The following is an 11,251-nucleotide window of genomic DNA, read 5'->3' as shown; positions in this document are numbered from 1 at the left end:
GGTGAGCTACTCAATAGAGCACCATCCTAGCCCTTTCAGTAGGGATGGAGTAATATCCACCACTTCCTCCAACAAGGGGGAGGAAGTGGATGCCAACTTGAGACAAACCCATCATTTTATGATTGTCTCTTGCAAACAGGAACAAATTCTGCTTGCTGGTACAAGAGATACGCTTGCCTCTCTCTTAGTCCTTGGCCCCAAGGAGGTCTGACCATTGATCCTGCGGTGCACACCCCGATCAATCGGACAGAGGTTTGGATCCCTCCCTTGCTCTTACGACCGGAGACACTCCAGGGTTGGGCGAACACCAGTCTGTTCACCAAAAAGACTCAGATTCCTCCCACCAATAAGTGAGTCTTCCTATTGTTAAAGGACCGAGGGTTTGTATCACGTATCGGAAACAAATGACAATTTGTCGAAAATTGCATTTTTCCTAACTATACAAACCTGAGGTCCTTTACATATAGTCCCATCTCATGCCGCCCCTCACTCTGCAACTTTTTGCATGGGCCTAAAGCAAAAGTGATTCTTCACCTCTCGGGCGCGCGCACGATCGGACAAGCGGTTAACTACCGTTCTCCCCAACTGTTCGAAGCTTACGACCGTCCCAGCTGCCGCTAGTTACCTTCCTATTGTTAAAGGACCTCAGGTTTGTATAGTTAGGAAAAATGCAATTTTCGACAAATTGTCATTTTGAGAGAGAGACATCTAATTGGCAAAGCATCTGTAGATAGTTGGTTTCCACTCGCCCCTGTGCCATACCGACACCCTATGAGGGTGAGCGAGCTGAAGGTAGTAACTCTGGCATTCCATATGGCTTTTTTCTCTGGTATTTTTATTTAGCATTTATTTATACCTAGAAATGAGTGCTATAGGGACATTTCACTGGCCGACACAGGTCAAGCCCAGAAAGTACTTTAGTAGAAAGAAAGAATCGTGTTTTTTGGTTGACTTGTGTGAAAAATGTAATGCTAGAAGGTACAATCTACTGTAAGCCTTAAGTTAACTGGACCTAATCCCACTGTTGCTTTGTGCTTCCTGCATCAGGCTAGGTATAGGTTAGTATTGCCATCATGTAGCCAGCTGTATCATATTAAAGATGTACTTTACTCATTTTAGTTGTCATATTTGGTGAGCTTTTGACATAAGACTAATTTGGCATAATTTCAGCCTTTTATAGTGATTGTAGTGTTGAACATCCTTGACTTTTTTTTTCGGTTTTCAAGGCAAGCTCAAGCTTGTCTCTTCGAAGATAAAAGCAGTACTCTCTTGGGAAAGAAAAAAAAAAAGCCCTTTGCTTAATTATCCTAGGTCAGTTGAATTAAATTTCTTACTGACCGATGGCCATGATGTGTTGGTTGGGTACTACCACTAACTGTTTTCATGTCCAGTTTTTTCGTGATAATTACTGTTGGGTACAACATATTAGTCTTTATCTAGGGTGCTAATTCTGCGAAGTTCTGTGTCAATGCGTCCATAAGAGCAAAGGTTTTAAAAGTTATCTTTGGAAAACCCTTGCTTTAAAACTTAAGTTGAAACAGGTTTCAGTTGGCTTGCCCAATTATGGGGAATAATATGGCTTTTTTAAATGTGTTTATTTAAGCTAAATGAGCTAGTTGGCATCTTAATACACTGAAGTGGCGACAGTTCGCTCACTTCCCATAACACAGCCCAACTTCCCACCCCTACCAGGGAAGTTTGAGCCATATCCCTTTTAGGGGTGGTTGACATTTAAGTAATTTTGATGAATGGGAACCTAATGTTTGGGCTGGAGATGAAATCTACCCCACTTTTTCTTTTTTCTCATTATGCTGCTGAATGGACAACTTTAAGTTATGTCCAGGAAAGCTTGCCTGATCAGTGGACATGCACATCATCGAGTTTGCATACTGGGCAAAAACCAGCGAAATGACCTTGCCCACATTAAGAGAAATCACCAGTCTGTGCCCGTTGGTCTGAGGAAAGTAGTACTAGGTACACATGCAAGACTTCAGTTTTGATAGGGGGCCAATAAAATAAAATATAAAGGACTGTTTTATCATTTACTTTTTCACTTGAGCATGCCCTTTTTCCCTGAGCATTCCCTGGCATTTAGTATAGTAAAAGCTAATAAAGAAAAGCCAATAAATTAGGGCAACAGGATCTTGCATAAAAGCAAAGGCATTTGCTTATCAATTGTTTTAGTAATTCTCTCTCTTCTCTCTCTCTCTCTCTCTCTCTCTCTTCTCTCTCTCTCTCTCTCTCTCTCTCTCTTCCTCCCCAACGTTCCTAAAAATATCAGTGTGGCTTCAATAGAGCCTCTGTTATGCTATGTTGCATGATTGTATCTTGCAATCCGTTATAGGTTCTACCTTTTGCAAGGCGAGTATGGAATTAGTGGCCATGATGGAATGTGCTAATGCTCATTGTCATAGTTTATCATGTTCATGGCTGTATCCTACTACTAGTTATGTACTATTGTTGTATCGTTCCTGTAAACCTCTCCTATTTAGGTTATCTTTGCACCACATCCTCGTCTTTTTCTTAATACATAACAGCATTACTATGCTGCACAAGTTTCTTTTTCTGAGCAGTACTAGCCACCATGTTTTTCGTACGAGATGATACCAAGTGCTGGCATTGTTGGGTCACGCCAGCCCAGTAATGTCACTCCTGCCGTGAAGACAACACTTGCGGCCAAGTCTGGCAGACTTCGACCACCCACCGCACTCCCTTCAATCATGCGTGTAGTTTTTTTTACGTCACGGTAAATAATTCTACATCGGAAAATACACATTCTAACCATTAAATCATACATAATGTAAAAAAAAAATTAGAAGAACTGCCCGCTTGTCTGGACAGGCCTAAATTGTGTATCAGGGTGAACTGAAGTTGATGAGTGTCTGCAACATAATATTGGTACCGCCATATCTTACATGGCAACATCTACAGAGATTTAGATATAATGTTTTAGCCCTCTACAATTTTAGAAGGTATGCAGACCCAAGATGTCTTTGTATATTCCTATTTGCCTCCCATTGGACTGATAATCACAGAACCAGGGCATTTCGTATATATACTTGCCACACTGTTTTCATAGTTATCAATGGTGGCCTTTTGAAAATTTTACTATAGTTAGGTGGTAGCACAAGACAAATATTTCTTAGTAATTCTTGACATATTAAAGGAACTATATTGTGATTGCATGAACACACGTGCAATTCCTCTTAATAAAAATAGAGCACAATGTTATAGTACTTAAATGTATTCTTAATGGTCGTAGAAATTAGGAAACTGCAGTCAAGCACAATGCAGATTGTGACTTGAATTCAGTAAAGTCTGGCTATTGAATTACAGATTCTCATTCGAACTGGTTGAACTTCAAGTGGACTTTAACACTATATAAGTGGCTAGTAAAAGCCATTAAGTTGCCACTGTAAATGCATAGTAATTATTTCATAGAAGCACAGTCTTGGGAATTTTGAGAAATTCTCTCTCTCTCTCTCTCTCTCTCTCTCTCTCTCTCTCTCTCTCTCTCTCTCTCTCTCTCAGGAGCACACTATTATTGCTTTTAGATTATTTCCCAAATTAGGATGGTCCTGGATTTTTTAAGATTATACTAAAAGGAAATCTATGAAATAGAAATGCTTGAAAAGACAGCAGTTCAGGAAGCTGATGCTAAGATTAACTTTTACTGCAATACTCATACCCCTGAATGGCCGAGCTGTTCCTGCTCTCTTGCTGCTGGGTTTTTCTCTCCCCTACTACAGGTTGAAAAGTTTACTATTTTTCCCTCCCAGCTGCAGGTTGGAACATTGACTATTGAACCCACACCGGTCTGGCTGTCTTGACTTTGTATCCACAGATTTTACAAGGGTTATAGCTTTTGGAGTATGTAGTCAACTCATCTTAGTGTTTTAAGATTGTGGAGATGAATCGGGTTGCGCATGATAGTATTTTTAAGGAAGGTATGTTCTTGAAACCCTCCCAGGCTAACTGGGTTGGTTTTTACCATTATTTTAGGATCAGGAGCAGCAACATTTACTCAAGTCTAAATAGTTTATAGATCATGTTTAGACCTACATGTCCCACAGTTCTGTCTTGAAGATAGGTCATGGTTTAATACTGCATGAAAGGCATGGTTTATACTGCATGTAAGGAAATCTTGAAGAGATTGCTCAGGAGGACACTGATGGAACTAGAGAGAAGTTACTTCATTGAGCTTGACCATGGTGGTCCTAAATATTTTATTCTTAAGCCCCTTCTACATGATGGGATAAGACATGATAGGCATTCTTATTGGCCTGTAATTCTTTTTTTTTTTACTTGGGACCTTACTCGTGATAGCCACCTACCCACAAAATTGGTGTCTGCATTTGTGGAAGGGGTCCTTAAGCTGTGCCCCCACAAATATTTGATGTGACGTCTGAAGCGGAGAAAACCGCAGGCAAAGTTTTGTTTCTCGCTAGATGTTGCATCAAACAAAGTTTGATCACATGGATGCAGCCTTGAGTAGATTCAAGCATGCCTCACCTTGTTATGAACTATATATCTATTTCCCTACAAAGGCAGTGGCTAGACCTTTGTGTTGCCTTGGTCATGCTTTTCAGAGCCTAATTTAGGTTCAGTGGCCTTGAGTTTTGGTGTCATAGACCTCCTCTTGATCTTCCTAAATTTGTTTAAAAGGTAGCTGATTTCATTACTCCTAAAGTAACTATTATTTTCAGAAAGTTAGATTTGAAAATTTTTCCTTCTTTTGGAGGAAGGGAAACTGCAGCGTTGTGAACTTTTCCCTGTGTTTTGAAGAAACTTTACAGCATTAAAAGGTTCTCCTGTTTGGAGAAAGGGAACCTGCAGCATTAACAAGTTACCTCCTGTTTGTAGGAGGGAAATATTGTTGGCATTACTTAAGGGCCCCAAAAGTCCATTGTCATGACCCCTGTAGTATAGGCCAATTTCAATAGCCAGTTTTATGTAAGGTTTTCAAGAACCTGCTCCAAGCATCTTTTGCACAATTGTTGAATCTAACCAGCCACCAGCATTAACAGCTGGGTTACACACAGGAGCTTGGATTAGTAGTGATGTGCTGTTACCAATACCACCATCTTGCAGAGTGCTCCTGATGATGGTGCAGATGTATCCATGGTCAGTCCCGAGTTTAGTACAGCCTTTTGATACGAATTCATGAAGGTTTTTTATCTGTATGCTAAGATTACATATTGGGAATTTGATGTACAGTACTAGTATTTTGTGTTTTTGCTTCAGTAATGTAATTTCAGAAGTTAAGGCAGTATTCTTGGACCTTGACGGCAAGGCTGTGGGTGAACAGATTGCATGCACAAGTGATGGTACTCTTTTAATTACTCTTTCTCTGCACTTTAGGTGTGGTTGCTGCCTTTTGTATCTTGGTAAGTTTGAATTTTATTTCAAATGTTAGAGAGCTGAAATTTTAGGTGTAAGTTTTGATCAGAAATTGAACTTTTGAGAAGCTTGTATGTAATATGTATATGTATTAGTAATATTGCCTTTCTCTATTTCTCTGGTAGTTCATATATTTAAGTTTTTTTAATAATATTTTGAGATTTGCTGTAATACTTGTTACATAACTTTTTTCCTCCCTATTTGGGGTACTGTTCTCCAGTGTGGTTTTCTGAATGTTAACTTACGGCACAGATTAAACAGTAGCGAGATTTTGTAGAATAAATGATATTTGAACAAAAATCCTCACTCTTCTGTGCTTGACTGTTTATACTTAAATAGGCAGGCTGCTGCTTCCTTTGTGTAGTTGCGGAATCTTTTGACCTCCCCAGAAATTAAGAAGCAATTTCTCTCCTCTTCCATCTGAATTCAGAAGTTTTATTTTCTACACTCTCATTTATTATTTCCTGCAAACTTCTCTCTATGCGGGCTTATTTCTCTTGGATCCCTCGACTTCTATTGTCTGTGGATTTCACTGAAGTTTTAAAGAACACCCTTTCCATGAAAAAGTTCATGTAAGGAAAAAATGGAAAACTCCAAATGCATGCACTTGAGCCTGTCATGAATTAACTGCTCATATTATGAACTTACTAAATATATTATGCATCAAATGATCATAAAATTATGTAGAATCATGTAATACCAATTTCATAGATGCTGGTTTAATGAGTGCACAGGCAGTGTTCATTGCAAGAGAATATGACTACCTCAAGCTTCCAGACTAGAGCTACATGAAGGTGGTTTAATGGTCCAACTAGGAAACATGAAATAAACAAGACCTAAAAAAATTGCAATTGAAATCCCCAATTTTAGACAATTATATTAAGTGTGGAAGTCAAGGGAAGTCATCCATTCCTCTTATAAAAAGTACAGTATTCTCTATCTTACTGCCTGAGGAAATTCTAACCCAGAACACACTAAAGAAAGGAATTTCGAAGGAATAGAATATCCAACAAAACAAACTTGGGCAGAGACTTGCCACCAAACAAAATTTCTAATTTTTGATACCAGTCTGTGCAATACAAGGTTAATCTAAAAATGAGAATGTCCAAGGCACTACTGGGGTAATTATTTTCGTACAGGGTTTAAGGTAGAAGAAGGGAGTCCCCGGTTAATGGCAAACTCAGTTATTGGCAATTTGGTTTTATGGTGCTTGTCTAGAGCCATAAAATCGGTGATTTATGGCACCATAACGCGCCAAGTTCGGTTATCAGCGCCATAAGGTGCCGATAATAGTGTTACGGGCCATGGCATACCTAACCGAGGCGACAGTAAATCATTGTTTTAATTGATGGGGCCGGGTTTTTACTCCTCAGCACCCGGCCGAGAATGGAATCCCTGCCCGATACCCATGGATGCCTGCCTATTAAGGAACATCATGCCATAGCCTAAAGACCCTTCCACGAGGCGTGCAAATGCACAGTGGGGAGGACAATGTTACCAATTTTGTGGTGGATGGCGATCACATGTGTGGTCCAGTCAGTCATAGGGTTGCCTGCCGTTTGCCTACTGCTGGTAACACCTTAAAAGCAAGAGAATTAGAATTACAGGCGAATGAAGAGTACCTGTGTTGTCTTTCCCCCTCATGATGGAAGGGGCTTAAGGCTGTATCCACACGATTAAACTTGTTGCGATGTGGCATCAGAAGCTGAGATAATAGTGTTACGGGCATGGCATACCTAACCGAGGCACAGTAAATCATTGTTTTAATTGATGGCGGGTTTTTTACTCCCTCAGCACGCCCGGCCGAGAATGGAATCCCTGCCGATACCCATGGACTGCCTGTATTAAGGAACATCATGCCATAGCCTAAAGACCCTTCCACGAGGGCGTGCAAATGCACAGCGGGGAGACAATGTTACCAATTTTGTGGGTGGATGGCGATCACGTGTGTGGTCCAAGTCAGTCATAGGGTTGCTGCCTTTGCCTACTGCCTGGTAACACCTTAAAAGTAAGAGAATTAGAATTACAGGCGAATGAAGAGTACCTGTGTTGTCTTTCCCCCTCATGTGGAAGGGGCTTAAGGCTGTATCCACACGATTAAACTTGTTCGATGTGGCATCAGAAGCTGAGATTCCACTGAGGGGTCAGAGATGTGTATTTCTGGTGATGGAAGTTCACTCTTGACGTGGTTCGGAAGTCACATATAAAGCCGTTGCTCCTTTTGCTGAATAACCACTGGTTCATGCAATGTAAAAACACCATACAAACGAACAATCAGAAGCTGAGAAACCACGGGCAAACTCGGAACGTTACATGCTGCTTCTCTGCTTCTGATATCACATCAAACAAAGTTTGATCGTGTGGACGCAATTTTAAGTACAAAACTTGGTCTTCCACTGTCGTCTCCTTTAGGGGACAAGTCAATTACTTTAAGCTTCTCCACTTGATTTATATGGGGAGTTGGGCATTCCTAATGGAGGGAAGGGCTGAGAATGCAAAGTGGCTTTAAGAGATATCATTTTTTCTATCTTTTGATCAGGATGTTTTCCATCTTGAGAAATCATTGGGGATTTGGGCATTCCTAGTGGAGGGAGGGGCTGAGGATGCAAAGTGGCTTTAAGAGGGTATCATTTTTTTCTATCTGATCAGGAAGTTTTCCATCTTGAAAAATAATTTGCAGAACTTAATTGACTGTCGTCCTTCAGCTGATTGGCTAGCCTGGATGGATATTTTGCCTTCAGAATTGTTGGCTTGAAGAGAATGTCCACCATTATTTCTGGGTTCGACCTGTGTCTGCCGGTGAAAAATCCCTGAAGCTCATTTTTCAAGTATAAATAAACTCTAGATATACCAGAGAAAAGCTAACATGTTATGCTGAAGTTACTACCCTCAGCGTGAGCACTTCGAAGGGTGTCAGTATAAGTAAGGGGTGATGTGGAAACCACAATTCACAGGACCTCTGCCCCTTAGAAGATTCCCTCTCCAAAATCCCCTTCCGTGGTGGGAGCCGTCACAACAAACCCCACTCCAATCTCCTCTCGCCACTACTACTAATACCCACGCGCTCCTTCATTCCTGTACTAGAGATTGTGTGTGCTACATGCGTTTTCGCTGCTCCAGGATCATCTCTCTTTAAGTGAAATGGCTACATTGCAACTTCCTTCTGCACCAAAGTTGAGTACCCCAATTTGTGTTTTCGTAACTTGTATAATCGGAATGCTTTACTATTTGTCTTGACCCCTCAGAAAAAGTATTGTGGGCGCCGCCAGCTGAACCGCCATTTGTTCCGATACGTAATACAAACCATCGGTCCTTTAACAATAGGAAGTAGCTAGCGGCAGCTGGAACGGTCGTAAGCTTCGAACAAGGGGAGAACGGTAGTTAACTGCTTGTCCGATCGTCGCGCGGAGGTAAACAAACCACTTTTGCTTTCGGCCGTGTGTGATAGGACGTGCTCGTCATCGCTCTGCCCGCTTTGTCGTTTGCTTTGAGTTTTGAGTATATGCCCTCTTTTCCTAGTGTGATTGAGAGTAATTGTAAGTACTTTGCATTTCTTTTGTTCATTTAATGATGAGTGATGAAGAAATGGAGATTTCGCCGCGCCCCCCAGTCGCCCGTAGAGTGTGTCCCGGGCTGGAGGGCGTAGATGCGGCGGATTCAGATCATTTGTGGATGTTGATCCACACGAGGTTTGTACTCATTGTTGGGGGCGAGAGTGCTCCGCGCAACGAGCCATGTGTAACTTGTATGCAGTGGTCCGAGGCGCAGTGGGTTCTGTTTACGAGGGCAGGAAGAGACTTAGGCCGCCCAAGAAGTCATCGGAAAGTCCAGTGACTCCTTTGGTAACGATACTTCGTCCTCTTTCCTGCCCCCCGGCCAGCCCCCACGTTTCGCGCCTTCCCCTGCGGGGGGGGTACGCGAGGTCGGGGGGGGGGTTCCTTCGGTCCTCTCGATCCGTCGTAAAGCGTGGGAGGAGGGGCAGTTGCTAAACCCGGACGGGGGTCAGTTTACCGCTACCCGGACGTCCAGTTGTACTCGGGGTCTTCCGTCCGCTACTGGGTGGGGTTTCTTCTCCCCCCAACCCAAAGCGCGAGGAAAGAAACCCCTCTAACTAACCCCGACTGGTTGCTTCCGCAGGTGTGCCATCAGCGAAGGACGACCTGGGACAGGTGTGGGGATGTCGCTGGGACTGCAGGGAGTGCCTAGCATACAGGGGTTGATTCAGCGGTTTGGCGGGGTGTCGGCAGTGGTCACTCATGGTACGTGGTAACCACTACTACCACTACAATTTCTACACCAGCATATGAGATGCCACCGCACTTGGTGTAACACCACATGTGATGTCGGTAACACCCACGGCTGCAATTCAAAAAACCAATTCCTGCCGTGCCAAAGAGGACGGTGCCACCGCCACCTGGGTTCTTTGTATTGCCGACCCCACGGACTTCCGCTGCCCCAAGAGTACCCCCCTGGACCTGCCGCCAGTGCCGAGGATGACGGTAGCTGCCGACAGGACGCCTGGCTCTCCTGTGTACCTGCCGTGCCTGCCGTACCTGTTGCTTGCTGCTCGTCCCTTTCAGATCAGGTCCTGCTGCTCATTCCCTTTCAGATCAGTTCCTGCCGTTCTTGCTGTTTCCGGACCTGTTCCTGTTGTTCCTGTTTTGCTGTTGGTGGTGCTGTCACAGTCTCAGGTCTTTCCGGACAGGTGCAGTCGGGCCCTGTTGCTTCGGCAACTGCCCCGGCTCCCTCCTGGATGGAAGACCTGACGTTCTGTCCTGCGGAGCCTGGCGAAGAAGAAGAGGAAGAGGAAGAAGGTGTCGTCGTCGTCTTCGTCGTCTTCTTCGTCGTCTGCTGCCTCTCCTTCCCCTTCGACTTCTAAGGCTAAACAGCCGAAGAAGAAGAAGGCTGCCTCCTCCCCCCCTAAGAAGACTCCTTCGGGATCTTCTAAGGGCCCGGCTCGCTCAGCGAGTCGGGAGCTCTTCTGCTGGTCCTCCTGTTCCTTCGGGAACGGGGCCCGTCCGCTTCTTCTGCAAGAAGAAGTCGACGGGGGACCAGAGGTGCACCAGCCTCGGCTGGTGCGTCCTCACCTGGTGCTAGCGGTTCTGCCGCTAAACCAGGTTCCGTCTCGGCCGCTTCTCGTTCGCGAGAAGCACCGAGTGGACGCTCTTCAAGGGAGACCGTCCAGCCAAAGTTTTGACGCCCGAGCTCGCTCGCCGTCAAGACAGCGGCGCGGAGCAGAAGACTGGCGAGAGTCGTGCACACAACTCTCGCCAGGCCATTGTGGACGCTCTCGCAGCGATCAACTGGCTGCTCGGGCTGACGTGACGGTCGCTGACCAGCCACGGGTTGAGGCGAGGAAGGAGTCCCCGCGGCCGCCGTACCAGCCCACGGCTGGTACCAGCGGCTCGACGCGCCGAGAGGACGCTGGCCGGTCTCGACGCGACAGAGAGCCTAGCAGGTCACCCGTCCGCCGCTCCCGATTGGACCGGGCGGAGACGGTGACCAGCGGCAGCTCGCCTGACGCTAGAGATCGGTCTCGACGTTCTCAGCCGAGCCTATCGCCCCAGGCGAGCGGCAAGGCTAGGCCTGCTGCTCGACCGTCACCCGCGGGTTGACGATCAGCAGCAGCCCTCCACGCACGCTGCCCTCCTGCCAGCGAGCGAGGGGGGAGCGTCAGGTCTGCCTCTCCCATACCTTCAACCTCCTCGGGCTATACCGGGAGGAGCGAGGTACCGAGGAGCGATCACGAGAGGTGCGCCGCTCGTGCCCCCCCGGCTATGACGCCGTATGGCTCAGGCACGGTTTTTAGGACCGACCAGAACATACGCGCAAGTTAGTTGGAGGCGACCGT

This window comes from Macrobrachium nipponense, chromosome 31 (genome assembly GCF_015104395.2).
Source record: "Macrobrachium nipponense isolate FS-2020 chromosome 31, ASM1510439v2, whole genome shotgun sequence".
NCBI lineage: Eukaryota > Metazoa > Arthropoda > Malacostraca > Decapoda > Palaemonidae > Macrobrachium > Macrobrachium nipponense.
Note: the sequence above shows the minus strand (reverse complement) of the source record.